Source organism: Hirundo rustica, chromosome 9 (assembly GCF_015227805.2).
Source record: "Hirundo rustica isolate bHirRus1 chromosome 9, bHirRus1.pri.v3, whole genome shotgun sequence".
NCBI lineage: Eukaryota > Metazoa > Chordata > Aves > Passeriformes > Hirundinidae > Hirundo > Hirundo rustica.
The window spans coordinates 13,217,110-13,232,316 of NC_053458.1; the positions used below are offsets into that span (position 1 = coordinate 13,217,110).

General features: G+C 42.0%; 1 protein-coding gene across 20 annotated transcripts in view; it reads left to right on the plus strand.

Moving 5' to 3' along the window:
- ADGRL2 (adhesion G protein-coupled receptor L2) overlaps positions 1–15,207 on the plus strand; it is a 176,487-nt gene that overhangs the window by 11,803 nt on the left and 149,477 nt on the right. Inside the window, exon 1 of one of the 20 annotated variants that reach the window (XM_040073547.1) lies at positions 5,544–5,716. The exons of 17 other annotated variants lie outside the window; for them this stretch is intronic. The gene's annotated coding sequence lies outside the window, so the exon portion shown is untranslated. Of the gene's footprint in view, positions 1–5,543; positions 5,717–7,343; positions 7,456–15,207 lie in introns of those variants that run through there. 2 more of the 20 variants (XM_058421832.1, XM_040073531.2) reach the window with 2 other exon arrangements.

Genomic DNA, 15,207 nt, shown 5'->3' on the forward strand with positions numbered 1-15,207 from the left:
TTATTGCTAAGGTTCTGTGTAAACCAAAGCTGAGCAGTTTAAGGTGACAGTCACTAAGAGCATCTGATACCCATGAGTGCAGTTAGTCTGCCACTAAACCCAGCAGCAGCCATCCCTTTCTTTTAAAGGCTTTAATCTACAACTAGCAGCTAGAGACTTGTCCAGTGTATGAAGCAGGGTCCATTCTCTGCTCTGCTTGAAATGCACATTTCTCACCAAACAATTCTCTAGCCCACAACCTGACTGGAGATGGAAATATTTTCCACTTCTCCTGTTGAAGTCCTGCACCAGGCAGAAAATGATTCATGATTCACTGGGCTAGAAAGTGAGAACACCAGAGGGAACATGACTCTGTAGCTTAATGATTCGGGCAATCAGCCGAAATGGGGAGACCTCAGTTCTGGTTGGTGGTCCAAGAATTTGATGTATTTTATCCCATAACTTCTCAAGAACATAAATTTAACCTTACTCCCAATGTAGGCATCTAAATCTTTATGGGTTTGTGAAGCTGTGTACATATCCTCAAATCTTGGTCTGTTCCATCAAGAACATGGATTTTAACAGTGCAGATTAAGTGAGGTGTTTGGGTAAGAAGAGAAAAGCCTTCATGGATTCATATTTGCAAATGTAATGGTTCATCTTTGCAAATTCTTTGTTTATCTTCTTGGCATTACCTTTCATTTTGTGATACAGAAGCAACAGAAGACTGTCTAGAAAGCTAGGTAATATGATACTTAAAAGCATTATGTAATAAACATAAGTTCTTAGATTGGAGTCCAGGTGCAACTGGAATTTGATAAAGCAAATTATTGACATTCTTTTATATTTAGCAGGAGGGTTGCAAGAGGTAAGAAGAGATGGTGAGAATATGCTGAGACCACCACACATGCCAGTCTGAGTCATGGGGTACTTCTCTTACTGCAAATTACAGAGATTGAGCAAAGTCATGGAAAATTTTATAATATAGTTGTGTAAAGGGGAGGAGGATCTCCCTGCAAAATTGCATTTATTTTAAATAGAAAAATCTATTTAATTTCTTAGTATTCTCTTGGGCTTCCCTCCTTAAAAAAAAAACCTAAACCAAAACATTTATTTGCCTCCCAAATGCAGAACGTGTGCCTACACAGATACAGCAGTTGAAGAAAAGGGAACCTAAAATGTGCAAACTTATTTGGAGAATTGGGACCTCATGACATATTTCTTCCCCCAAAAGCTCAGCACTGCAGTTCCTTTCCTGGTATGATCATTTAAGCTTTAGTGCTGAGCTTTTCATATGAAAACAGGGAATTGTACTCTTTTTTTTTTTTTTTTTTTTTTTTAATGTGTCCTGCTATGTTACTCCTAACAGCTCAGTCTTGAAAACTCTTTGGCCTTTGTAAATGCCTGCAGCATAAAACTGTAAACTTTTCTCCACCGACATACATCCAAAATACCTGAATTCCAAAGGAATGGATTTCTTCAGTAACATTGAGCACCACTGCTCCCGCAAACACTCAGAGAGTGGAGAGGTATCTGCAAAATACTGCATAAAAACCTGCATCCAGATTCACTGGCAAAAATCACATTGATCTCTTCTAATTTATTAATGTGAGACAAAAATTTGATTTCAGAATACGAGTTAATATGGCATACACATGCTTTTGTTTCATACTGCATTTTCTCTGAACAAGGTTGTTTCTAATATTACTTAATTAAACAAAATTAAATTAATTTCTAAGAAACCAGAAAAAACAGCTTTGTAGAATAAAATGATCTTCATTTTCTCAAAGCTATTTAAATTAAAAACATGCGTCTCTACAGTTGGAAAAAAACCATCCATGGTTAAAATGTTTGAAGCCCATCAATCTCTTTAACCACACAGCTAATGTGTTCCTTCTGTTTTCTTTGAATGAAATCACCATGAGTGGTTAGATGTTGGTTTAACATAAAGCAAGTGGAAATGGGTGTTTCCTTAGTCATGTGTAGAATTTATTTTTAAAAACAATTAGCAAGTGTTATGAGTAAGTCAATGATTTTGTCAGTTCTTAAATAATGATATAGATTATGAGTCATTAAAATTGATTACTGAAGTAAACTATGCAAAATGCAAATTCATATTACATTTATTTGTTAGGAACAGCTGCAGAATTCTCTTATTTTATTGATGGGTTTCATTTTTTTTTCCCCAAGTGACACTAAAATCAATTACTTAGTTTAAAAGACCGGTAATTGTCAAGATATATTTCCAAACTTTTAAGGCAATACATTGCATATTTCCTATTATGTGTTGTATCATTCACAGTTTATTTGTATAAATTTGCCTGCAAAATTAATTAGGGATTTTCCTAACTAAAACAAATAAATTTTTCTCTTTTCTGCTTTATGGTGAAATGGTAAAATCATTTAATGGCTTGTTACTTTTCCACGGGAAAAAATGAAGTCTTTACATCATAGCAATTAAACTGTGTCTTTATATCAGTGCACCAATTTTAGCTGATGTTAATGCATACATATATTTACTACCTCTTCTGTCAGTCTTTGCCAACATTACATCTAATTACAGGTTCATTGATAAGTTATTCACAGGAGTACAGACAGATAAGAGGAAATGTCAGTCACTAGTATTTAAAGTTCAGTCATAAAACTCCAGTAATAAAAAATAGGCTGCATAAAATCTGTGTAAACCATTCTCATGGAAGAACTGACACTTAGGGCAATACAAAATATTATTTATCAAGGTATTGAAACATTTTAAATTAACCTTTTTAGGAATAGGCAGATATAAAATGAAATTCTATGACCAAAAAAAAAAAAAAAAAAAAAAAAAAAAAAAAAAAAAAAAAAAAAAGCTAGAGCAGCCTCTAAGATCATATTACGGACATCATAATTTGACCAATTTTTTTGCTACAAGTTAAATCATCTTTCTCCGATGCATCTCTTCTGAGTACACAGCTGACAGTTCAATCTTTTCCAGTTGTTAATTACTACACATAGTCCCTGGAAATGCTAATTGATACACAATTTTTGTGATTATTTACTAAAAATTACTATGGATTTGCTTTTAGTTTTTCAAGGACATCATCCAGCAGATTCATGAAAGTAACTGGAGAGTAATACATACAGAATATACACCTTAGCATGAAAGATTACAAATGTAATGTTAGTTAAAGAGTGGGGATAAAATATTGCAAATTATTTTGATAAGAATATAACATTTCTTCTTGTGTTTTCAAGCTAGATATTTTGCACTGTTGAAGCAAAGCAAGATTTTTAAGGAAAATACTTGTCTGTACTTCTTTGTGGAGTCTGTATGGAATAAGATTCATATTTTATAGGAATATGTCAAAAAGCAAATAGTAGGAAGTCATAATGGTGGAAAGGAACTTGATTTGTTATAATTCCTTCTTACATATTTAATATTAAAATCTGACAATAATTGTGGCTGACTAAAAACTAAAGGATCAGATTTAAGGATGTCATGCATACATGTGTGTACAATTTTTCTTTTAAAGAAACATATGCTGATTCATATGAAGTAAGATTAATCATTTTAATAATAGTATTATACTTGCCAAAACAATATACACCTCTGCCAGGTATTCTTACATCTTAATGCAGTTTTAATGAGAATTAATGGAAATGTGTTTTCGAAACAAATGCTAAAAAGGTCTCTGCATTTCTAGCAATTATTTAAAACTCAGTTTTACAGCTTGCCATTGTAAAAGAGTTGTAAAACTCCATCTCTGCATGTAGAAAGAAATATGATTCCAGAGGTTTTTGATGAAAAGAGGGAAAATGAACTTCAGTCCTACATTTGAATCCACACAGGTGAATTCACTTTGACTTCTGCAAATATTAGCACAAAGCCTAGTTCTGCAGTTCTTTTCAGTCTTTTTGTGGGCATAAAAAAAAATTAGAGAACCCAACAGACTTTTTTTGTTGCAAATAGAACTTCTCTCTCTCATGTCCTCTCAAAGGAAAATCATCAACCCCAGATAATTCTTGTATTATCGACAGTTTTCTGGCTAAATCCTGTTCTCATCAACTAAGCAGAAGTCTGTCAGCTCAGGGCTATCACTGCTTATCTGCAATTACGTGAAAGAGAAAAACAAAGAAAGAGAAAGAGAAAAAGAGAGAAAGAGAGAGAGAGAGAAAGAGAGAAAGAGAAGAGAAGAGAAGAGAAGAGAAGAGAAGAGAAGAGAAGAGAAGAGAAGAGAAGAACGCAGCGATCACATACGCTATCACCTCCTCCCTCGCCTCTCCGCCTCCCTCCCTCTCCCTCCCTCCATCCCTCCTCATACCACGCCCTCCCTCCACTCCCTCCCTCCCTCCCTCCCTAAAGAAAGAAAGAAAGAAAGAAAGAAAGAAAGAAAGAAAGAAAGAAAAAGAAAGAAAAGAACTTGTTAATGATACAATTTAAAACTTTGGTAAAATCATAGCAAGTCAATATGTTTATATTTCTATGACCTTCTTTTTAAGCATGTTTCTGTAACAGATGCATCCAATCCTTTCAATGAAAATCAGCTTCTAATAAAATACATTAAAATGCCTGTATAATTTAATTCCATTAGAAATGCATAAGGGGTTATTTAGGGTTTATACAGGTGTATATATAAGGATAGCAAGAAAGGGCAATTGGCTATATTAGGAATACACAAAGAACCTGATAGAGACTCTGCTCTTTTGCTGTATGTTGCTCTCACAGAAACCCATACTTTAAACTATCTACAGTAGGTACAAAACTATTACCTAGACAGATGATCTGTCCTTCCATTCTGTTCGGGGCATTTTGCAGATTTAACCCAGTTGAAATCAGTCTCAGGAAGGTGCACTGCTCACTATGGCAGAACTCTTCCTCTGGTCCTAAAACCTCGAGATTGTTCTTCCACTCCCCAGTCCCCTGGACAGACACCCTGAACTGAGGAAGATCAGCATGGCTATGGCCTGTCCATATTTCAGTGACTTCTAGATATTCATCCCCAAGATTTTTGCTAGCATTGTTGAAAGTTTAATGTGGTTTGGAAGAGCCCTGGACCAGCTCTATGGTTCTCACTACTCCATATTGCAAGGTCTTTAAGATCCAGTCTCCTTTTAACATGTCATTTTTTTCTTAATACATTTGTACAATTCCTAAACACTAATTGCACAGGTATGCAGAGACATCAAAACTATTAAGTAGAAGAATAAATCATGACCATTAACAAAGGTAATGATCCTGATTCTCCCGTGTGGCGTAGCTGTTGTTCTCTGGACTGTCAATGTGCTTTGGACCTGAAACAGTTGCTCAAGCCCTAAGTGGTCCTGCCTGGCACATGCGATTTCGTGAGTAGAGACAGTTGAGAGGATTTCATTTCAGTGCTGCAGAGAGGGAGGGGATGGCTAAAACCCCCAAACAAGGGGAGGGGGCAGTTACCAGGTCACGTCCGAGCCGCTTTGACCGCGGCGGTCGCTCCCCCTGGTCGCCGCAGCCGCGGGCTGGCGCGGAGCGTGGGACGCGCGCACGGCCCTCGCCCCCCGCTGGCACCGGCCCTCGCTAATGCCCAGCTGCTTCTCCCTGACCTTGAGAGATGGGAATTGCCCGTGCTGCACATCCCGAAAGGTCAGAGCGGATCCTCAGTGTTTTGCATCCATACAGAGGAGAAACCCAAACACTGAAATCCCAGACCTGGTTTCCAAGAGGAGATTTTGGGAGAACGCAACAACGCTACTAGACTGCGTTTTGCATCCGAGCGCAGCAGTGAGTCAACCGAGTATCCTTTAAATCGTTTCCAAGTGCTGTTTACCCTGCCCTGACATGTTTTCCCTAACGCATCGCTGTGCCTCGGCGCGCCGTCCCTGCCGGGCAGAAGCCGGGCCATGTCAGTGCGAGGCAGCGAAGGAAAGGACCAGCGGAGCCCTGAAGGCGCTGGGGCTCCGGCGCCCCCCGTTCTCCCTCCCTGCTTGCCCTCCCTCGCTGCTCGCCCAGCCGGTGAACGATTTTTGGGTGACGCCGGGGAAAGGGAGGCGGGGGACGGGCGCTGCGCTGCGCTGCGGTGCGGTGCGGAGAGCCGGCCCGGCGCGGCGAGCCCAGCCGGCCGGGCAGCCCCGCTCGGGCCCCCGCACCGGGCGGGGTGCGCGGCATCGCCGCGCGGCCGGGTACGGGCACCAAGGTGCGGCGGGGACGCCTCCGGCCGGCCGGCCTGCGCGCCTGCAAGCCGCCGGGGAGGCAGAGGGAGGGGGCGGCGGCAGGCCCCAGGCCCCGGGCCCGGCCAGCGCCGGGGCCCGAGGCGCCGGGCAGGGGCGCCCAGCGGCTCCGCGGCGGCGGGCGAGCGGCTCCGCGGCGGTGCGCGCCTCTCGGCATCCGCGGTGGCGGCGCGGGCAGCGCCAGCGCGGAGCCGGTCTGCGCGGCCTCTGGTGCCGAGCGGCCGCTATTTAGCCTTCAGCCCCCCCCACCAAATGAATGAAAGGCGCGGGGGGGGGGGGGGGGGGGGGCACTGAAAAAAGACAGGAAGGGAGAGATTTTTGTCCTTCGCCGATGCCGCTCTACGTGATAATATGTTTATATGATTAGCTGAGCCCAGGGGTGGGAGCGCAGGGAGAAGGGGTGGAGATTGGAGGGGGAGGAGGCTGGAGGTGACTCCAGTTCAGAGCCGGCGGAGAGTCCGTGTCAGGACTTGGCGCTCCCCAGCCGCAGACGGAGCGGTGCACGAGCACGGAGAGGCTGCCATACATTCATTGGGATTTTTTTCTTTTTTTTTTTTTTTTGTGTGTGTGTGTATGTATTGCGTTTTTCCCATTACCGCGCGCGTTACTCGCTCAGCGCCCGGCGCCCGATCTCCAGTCGTTGGCGGGGCAGCAGCACAGGGAGGAAGAGGAGAAAATCCGAGGAGGGGCCGGCCCCGCACTCCGCCAGAGGCCAGAATGTCATCCCGGGAGATGTGAATCCGGTCGGTGCGAGCGACAGAGACACGGAGGAGGGGGTCCATTGTAACATTCGAGTTGTTCCCCGCTGCCCCAGCTGCTGGCGTCGCCTCCTGATCGCTTCATAGAAAGGACTCCCGAGGCTGGGCGCACACACTGCACTGCGCCCGTCCTCCTCTCCATTTCGGCTTTTTTTTTTTTTTTTTTTTTTTTTTAATTGAATTTATTTCTTGCGTGCGTGCCTGCGGGAGCCTGGCTGCATCGCTCGTTTGCCGCGGAGAGGAGTGTGGGGAACTGCAGGAAAATGTTGACTTAGACCCAGAAGACCCTCCCGGCCGGCTGCGTGGAGAAGAAGCCGCCCCTGCTCTGCGCTGCCCCAGCCCTCCGAGCCGCAGCGCCGGCTGCCGCCCGCTGCCGCCCCAGCCCTCCGCCCGCCCGCCCGCTCCCGCGCCGCCGCCGGGGCCCCGGGACTAACTCCGCCGCGATCTCCCGCAGCCCCGCGCTCGGCGGGCTCACCCGGACCGCGGGTCCCGCCGGGGACGCAGACCCCGGCCCGCCTTCGGCTCCCAGACATAGGTAAGCGGAGCTCCGCGCTCCAGCCCCGCCGCGCGTTCTTGCCGGCGCCTGCTCCCTGACTTCTGGACGTTCCCCTGCCGAGCCGCCGGCGGGGATGCGCTTACTTTAGGGTCTGCCTCGCCCGCCGCCGCCGCGGGAGCGATGTGGCCCTCGGTGAGCCCGCGGCTCCGGGCGCGGCGGCGCCTCCGCTCCGCACGGCCGCGCTCCGCCCGCGCGGAACGGCCGCGCTCCGCCGCCGCGCCCTGCGGAGGGACCTGCGGCGGTCCCCGGCCCCCGCCCGCCGCCGCTGGCCGCCCCGCCGCGGGGCTGCGGGCCCGGGTCCGCCCGCCGAGCAGGCCCGGGGCTCCGCGGCGCGCCCCGCGCAAAGTTGCATCCGTTCGCTAAATAATTACCTGTTGCGGGTTTATTTGTGTAACTCTGCCGAGCGCCCGGCTCCCAGCCCGTGCGAGGTGGGGGGGGGGTGGCTGTGGGAAGAGGAATAAATTACCCTTTGTCGGCTGTGGGGTGAGAACAACTTTTTTTTCTTTTTTTTTTCTTTTTTTTTTTTTTTTTTTTTTTTTTAATTTCTATTTATTTTCACATGTAGAAATCTGGGGCCATCTGGAGACAGAAAACAGTGTGTCATGAGCCACCGTTGCTGTGTCTGGCTCTAAAAATAACATCTTGTTGTTAGTCTGCGCCGGCCCTGCTGGGATTTGAGCGCGGTTTGTCAGAAAGTAAAGAGCTCTGCTGGTGCTCAGGTGTGTTTTCTTTGCCCAGAAATGCCCCTGTGCGCGACGGAAGGAATCCTGCGGAACAAATGTTCTGCTGTTTGGCTTCCTCAGACGCCCCGGCTCCCTCCTTTTGTTGCTTGCCACGAAAAGAGGTGCCATTTCGCATCATTCTGCAGAAATTGTTTGAATTAATGCAAGTGTGAATTCTTACCGTTTGAAGGAGGGTATTAGCATATCAAAGGTTTCTTAGCTCCGGCTCAATTGAGAAAACTTCAGCTTGTCTTCCATTTGCTTCCAAGAAGAGGCCCAAAGGGCAGTGGGAATTGTGAAGGGGTAAAATGGGGAGGTGGATTTGGGTTATGTTTCTGAACTTCTGCTGTTTTGCAATTATGCGAGTGAAAAACAAGGTCCCTCTGCTGCAGAGCCCTTGCGAGCACTCGGACAATTACATTCTATTGATTAAATGGTTTGTCCCGAGTAAAAAAAGTGACCTTTTATGACAGACACTGTGGCGTGGTTTCTGATTCCTCCTCTCTGGGAGGGGGGTTTAGAGAGCTCTTTCTCCCGCGCTTATGCTCTGGCTATGGCCTACACGTTACTGTGTGGAGGGATGAATGGGGAAGACCTTCTAATTACTTCAGAAAACAAATGAAATCTTGTAATAAAAGACCTCTCGGTTCCAGGCCTTTGAAACAAATATGCTTCCTTCCTTAATGGGTGGGTAGGCTAGAATAATAGATATTTTTATGGAGAGTTTTAAAAGAAGTTTTGATCACCACCGGCCATATGCTTCCATTTCCTTTTCATTCTAGAAAAAGTGAAAATGAGTAATTCTTGTAATCTCATTTAATCAGTGATACTGTGTTTACTAAGATAACTTAATTTGTGGTTAGTATTACCCTATAATAAATAATTTGAAACCAGCTCTGGCAGGAGTGCTGTTTTGGTGGCTGTGTAGAACATTTATCTCATTGCAAGTTGTTTTACGAGACTACATGTTCATAGTTTTTTATTCTTTTGCTACTATTTTCTTGAGTTTGATAGGGGATGTGGCCTGGCCTACCCTTTTATTACCTTTGCAAATCAATATTCACAATCCAGTAACCCAAAAGCCAAGCAAAATCCAGTTTCCATCAATAAGTTGGGACCTTTTCCAGGGACCAGATGTTTCTTGGGAACTGTATTCTGGTTTATATCTCTGGCAAAAAGCAACTTCCTAAATTTTCCTTGCCTATTGCTTCTTTCCAAACCTTTTACTTGAGTGACACAGATGCTGAAACACGTATTTTGTGTCTTTGAAAAGTTGGTTTAAGTTACTGGTATGTAGCATTTGGTCTGTTGTTTGGGGGGGGGGGGGGGGGGGGGGGGGTGGGCAGTGTGTGTGATTGTTTGTTTGTTTCTTTTTTTTTTGCTTCTGGTTCACCATTTGGGGGCTGTTTCTTTTGCTGCCAGGAAAGTGATGTGCCTTTAGAGTAGGATATTCAATTTCAGGCTTCAATTTCCTTTCATGTAATGAAGGAACTGAGTATATATGGTATGTCTTGGAGAAAAACACTGCAGTTGATCAAGTAATTTATATAGATTTCTGTTATTCTTTTATGGACACGGGTGTTTGGGCACTTTGTAAATAGATGTATTTAGTGGTCCTAAAATTGCATAATTACTTTCAGGTAATTTCCAGCAGTTTATTTACCTAATGTCTTCAGCTGTCTGAGGTAGTATCTTTTGGTGGTGTAAAAAGAGCATATTGATGTAATTGCCATTATCACACTTAAGTTGCTGTTAACTAGTCTGCTTTGAATGCAGAGGGCTATAAAGAGAGCGCATTATCCTTTCAGCTATTAGGGATAATCTAAAAATTGCCTTGGAAATGTTGCACTTTGGTTCATGTGATGGCAACCCCAAATTCGACAAATCTCTAAACGTAAAAAAGTAGAAAAAGAAGATTTTCAACATTCAGATGACAAAATTGGACCACTTAGAGAAAAATTAATGTGCTGCAGCAGCACTTCAGCTGCCATTTTCAATCACTGTGGGTTACTATGTGTTGGCAACAGGAAAAAAGCGTAGACGTTCAGATAGCTCTGGGAGCTGGTGGTTGGGGGAATCAGGATGTTGAATCATGTGGGGTAGAACAAACCAATTACTTCAGGTTTTGACTTGAGAATTTCCAGTAAACATTTTTTTTCTGGCTTTTGGCTCCCCTGCTCATTAATAGACCGACATCAAAGCAGGCAACCAAACTTCCAAATGTTATAAAAACTAATGTAAAGATACAGATCTCACATGTAGTCTTGCAAGTCTTAATTTAAAACAAGCAGTTGGAGTTTTTATTGCTGCAATTTTCACAATCAGCAGAGACATTAACACCAGGCTTCTGGGTGTTTCCCGTCTTAAAATGAGCAAGAGGAAGGCTTTAAAAAAACCAAAGTGTGCTTAGTTAGTTCTTATTTGATCACTTCAGAAGCTTTCTCAATGTTTTATTTATCTCTTACCAGTTTTAATACGTAAAGTCAGGAAAGGGGGTTACTCAGGAATCCTAGTTTCTAGTAAGGAAGCACCTTATAAAATTTAAATAAGCAAGGTAGTATACTCTTAGGAGTTCATAGTCTTTATGGTTAATAGTATGTAATAGTATGGTTGGTTTTATTCTGGAAATGTGATATGTAGACATGACATTTTGATGAATACATTTTAAATGAGAGTAGTTGTGATGACGAAAATTTGCTACAGTTTTGAATTACAGCTTTTTTTAAAAGCCCGTAATTTTCACTTATGGGCTTCGGAGAGAGAAGTCTCTAGTTAGGCAAAATATTTATCAAAGTTTATTTTGAAATACATTTCTAGATAGTATGTCATAAATTCATGTAAATCATAATAACTGTAGAGTAGAATTGTTTGACATTTAGAGAGCACAGAAACACAATCATAAATTTTTACTGAAATTTGAACTAAAAAGTTTATGTGTTTGCAAGCGCTTGCTCATCCTGTGTCCACCTAAAATGCTGACGTACCTGTAGGAAAATACTGTTACCTTGTAGTACGGCTCCTGCTGGGGATTGCGCCACGCCTAATACTAATGACAGATAAGCTACCAGTAACACTTGATATCAAAAAATGCTCTCTGATTCCTCTGCATTTCCACTAAGGAATATCTGTGGATGACTGATTATACAGGAACGGGAAGCACCAAATAGTGATCTTTACCTAGTCAGCTGCAAGTGGAGAGGTCAAACGACGTGTGGTGTGTAATGGAAGTCATATCCATGCACAGGTAGACGAGCAGTCAGTTATGAACCAAGATAGTTCAGAGCACAGGCTAGTGAAATTTGTAGTCAATCATGTTACTTGGGGATGTCATGGTGAACACTTTCAAAGCATTTTCTTAGGATTGATGCTTGGGATGTACAAAAGTGATTTGAAATTGAAAGAAATTCACCTCCTTGAGTATTTATGTGCAGCTTTTACACTTAAAAGCTGTCTATTATTTTTGAAAACACCATCTGTTTGAAACAGGTAAAAAATTTAAACCATCATGGTTGTAATTGGATGTCAAGAAGACAACAACCTATTTTAAGGCCATTCTCAATACTCTTAACAATTGTGTTTAATATTGAAGTAGTTTTCAAACATAGCTGCATTTTATTTCCAGCAGTTTTTAAAATAAAAGTAGCAGGTGGCTCTGGAATATTGGTAACTTGTGATTTAATTTGAATATATACCTGGTGTAGAAAATACTTTTAGTCTTTATTTAGCAAATGTGATTCCTTTTAACATTCTTCATTTAAAAAGTGGAAAATGGCAGGCTTAAAGCTCTCTTCAGTAGACAATTTTCTGGGAGTTCATGGTTCTTTCAGCCTGTAATATACAAGATGTGTTTCTGCAGCATGGACTGGGAAGATTGTGTCGCTTAATATCAGCAAATTAGTTATAGAAATACACTTGCTTAGTGAGTGCTACAATCTGACAGCATTCTCTAGATGCAAACTGATAGTTAAGTAGAAATTTATTCCAAAAGGAGGAAGGAAAAAAAGTCTTCAAATTCAGAATCGTAGCATCTACAGGTTATGGATTGTTATATTAAATGGAGCATTTTATGGGTTTTAAAAGAATATGTAATATGCATATGTCATTAATTTTTTCTTTTTGATTTTCATGAGGTACTGTAATGATTCAACCAACTCTAGCTTGCCATTTACCCAAATTATTTAGAAACGTGGGATAGTAAAAAGCATTGCAGCCTGACTGAAGCAAGCACAGTGCTCAACACCTGCAGGCAGAGTGCAGTCTCTAGCAAAATGTTGATTGTAACTCTGGCACAAAGCAAGCTTAAATACAGTTTTCTTAATTACAATGAAAATCCTTTTTTATGAGTAAGATGCTCTGGGTTTGGGGAATGTTTTGTGTTTTGTCTGTTAAGTAAAATCCCATCACACTTGTATATGTTCATTCAATTATCAGAGCACCTAAGAGGAGGAAAAAAAATCAATTTACCCTGAAAAGTACCAGAAATAAGATTACCTTGGCTAGTAGGAACTTGCCAGCACTGTCTAAATTGCTTAGTATTATCAAATGTTGCAATTTTTCATGTTCAGTAAGAAGGATATTGACTATTCTACATGTTCAGTTCTGCTATTTGTCTATTTCTTTATAAGGTATAAGCATCTTATTTTTATTCCTACAGTAGCAGTTACAGATAGATCGGAGGATCTAACAATAACTTTATAAAATAGATGGAATAACTCCATTCACTGGAGAAATAGTATTTACTTGAGATAAGTGATAACAACTAGTTTTTTCACTTGTTGTTCTTTTAACAGACAAATGTAAATACCTTAGCAGACATTTCAGAGTGAAAGGCAAGAGATAAAATGTAATTACTTTTCAGGGTGGCTCTGACGATTCCCATGTTCTTGTCTGTAATACAAAAAGAAAATCTTTGCTCGTCACCTCAGAATATGAAGGCCATTGTTACTTCTCAATATAAAAATATTTTCTGATTTTTAATGTTGACCTCAGTATTCATCTTTAGCTCTTCTGTGTAAGCTGGAATCCTTATAGCCATGAGTTCTAGTTGCTGTTATCCAACAGAGCATTTAATGGAGCACCTAATGGACTCTGCTCCTGTGTTTTTCTTGAATGCGTAGCATCTTGCTTCATTCAGTCACCAAAACTAACTTTGCTCCAAGGACAGGCAACACGACAAGTTAGAATCAATGGACCATTTGTAGGTCACAAAGTCAGTTTACTGGAATTTCAGAGGAAACTGGTTGAAAAGAGAGGACAAATGTCACTTTGAATAGAGATGTTTAAATCAGGCTTCTGCCTTAGGGTAAAATTTGGGTCTCTTGTAGCCTAGATGTAATGTCTCCCTCTACAGAGCACAGCATTAATCATGGCTTGACAAGTGATCATGGGCTGAGAAAAATAGGGCCTGTCTTGGTTGTGTGGTTATTTTTTTTTTTTTAATCTTAATCTCTTAGGAGCACATTATAAACACTAACATTTACACAAAAAGATTTAAGTATCATTGTCTGTGTTTCAGTAGTGAGAGTAGCTGGCTTCAGAGAAAATCTAGTCAGAGCTGGTAAGAAGCCACTTGTATTTCTTGCGTAGATGCAGTAATAGGAATGTTTTCCTTTTAATGTAATGCAGGGGGTTTTTGTCGTAAGAGATTTATTTTATGCCATTTCCTCATACAAATATTCCATAGTTTTGGTCTTGTTCCTTGGTGTACTAAATAACTCTGAAATCTTTTTGCTTTATCATTCTTTTACAATGTGTTTATCACCCAAGAAAGATACTTCCTTTACAAAACGGGCAATACAGGGGGAAAGGGGGAGCAGTTTTTGTAAAATGTAGCACAGATGAGTGGTTTTTTACTATGTTTATATGTTAATGATGTGTTACTTGATTGCAATGGGCTACAAAGGCTGGAATGAAATAACATTGAATGAAGAGTGCTATTTAAGATCCTGAGTTCTGATACTATACAAATTTTGTTTAATACTTAAATAAGGGGTGTCTTGATTCATAGATAGGTGTGGGAGTGTTCATACCTTTTATGGTAAAGAAGGGAATTTTCCATTTCTTAGGCTTCTTTGCTGCTTCCTGTGGTGGGGACAGTGTGGGAGCAGCCGAGCACTGGGTGTGCACCGCTGCTAGAGAGCTGCAGCTCCTTCATGCATGTTTATATTTGTGTCTGCAACTGTTGAAAAAATAGATAATATCAGCAAAGTCCAGCAAAACAGTTTATCACTGGAGAATTATGCTTTAAAAATTAGAGTACTTCTGTTTATCCAGTTGCCTGTGGATGTGATAAAATCCCTAGTCTCTCGTTTAGGCTGGGCTGCTGCTTTCCTTTGTGCCCTCTGTTGGTATTTTCCCATCAGTCGACACCTCACACCGATTACTGCTCTGAATCCAGATGACAGAATAATAACGCCGATTACTGGTAAAAGTTGTTTCTGGCAGCTGGGGAGGGGATGACCGACCTTGTTCCTGACTATCAGACTCGCTCTGCTGTTGATGGGCTCGGGTGTGTGTAGAGAGAGAGAGCCTTACTGTGAAATCAGTGCTGCAGTGGTGGGGAGTGATCACATGCCAGAAGGAGACTTTAATTCACTTTTCTATATATTCTCTTACAGTATCATATTTGTAATTTTTTACAGCATTGCAACCTACACCGGGGTGAGCAGTGTTCAGAAACAATTTCCTCACAGCAGGCAGTATTGCTTCTAAATAAAGTGGCATTTTAAGGAAATATTTCTGAGAACAAGTTCTGCTGTTGACTCTGCATTTCTCTGGCAAATTCCTGATGCCTGTATTGATAGTAGGCAGAATTCTTTTCATCAGATCCAGGCATCCTTTCATTAGACTATTGCGCTGTTTTTTAGACTTTTTCAATGTGAAGTGACCAATTTGGAAAAACCTTCTTTCTCAGAATGAATAATGATTGCATCTTCATTTTGAACGAAATGAGTGTTCTGCAGAAGACCAATTCGTAACTATTTTGTTGGCAGTGTCTCCAGCAGCTTTT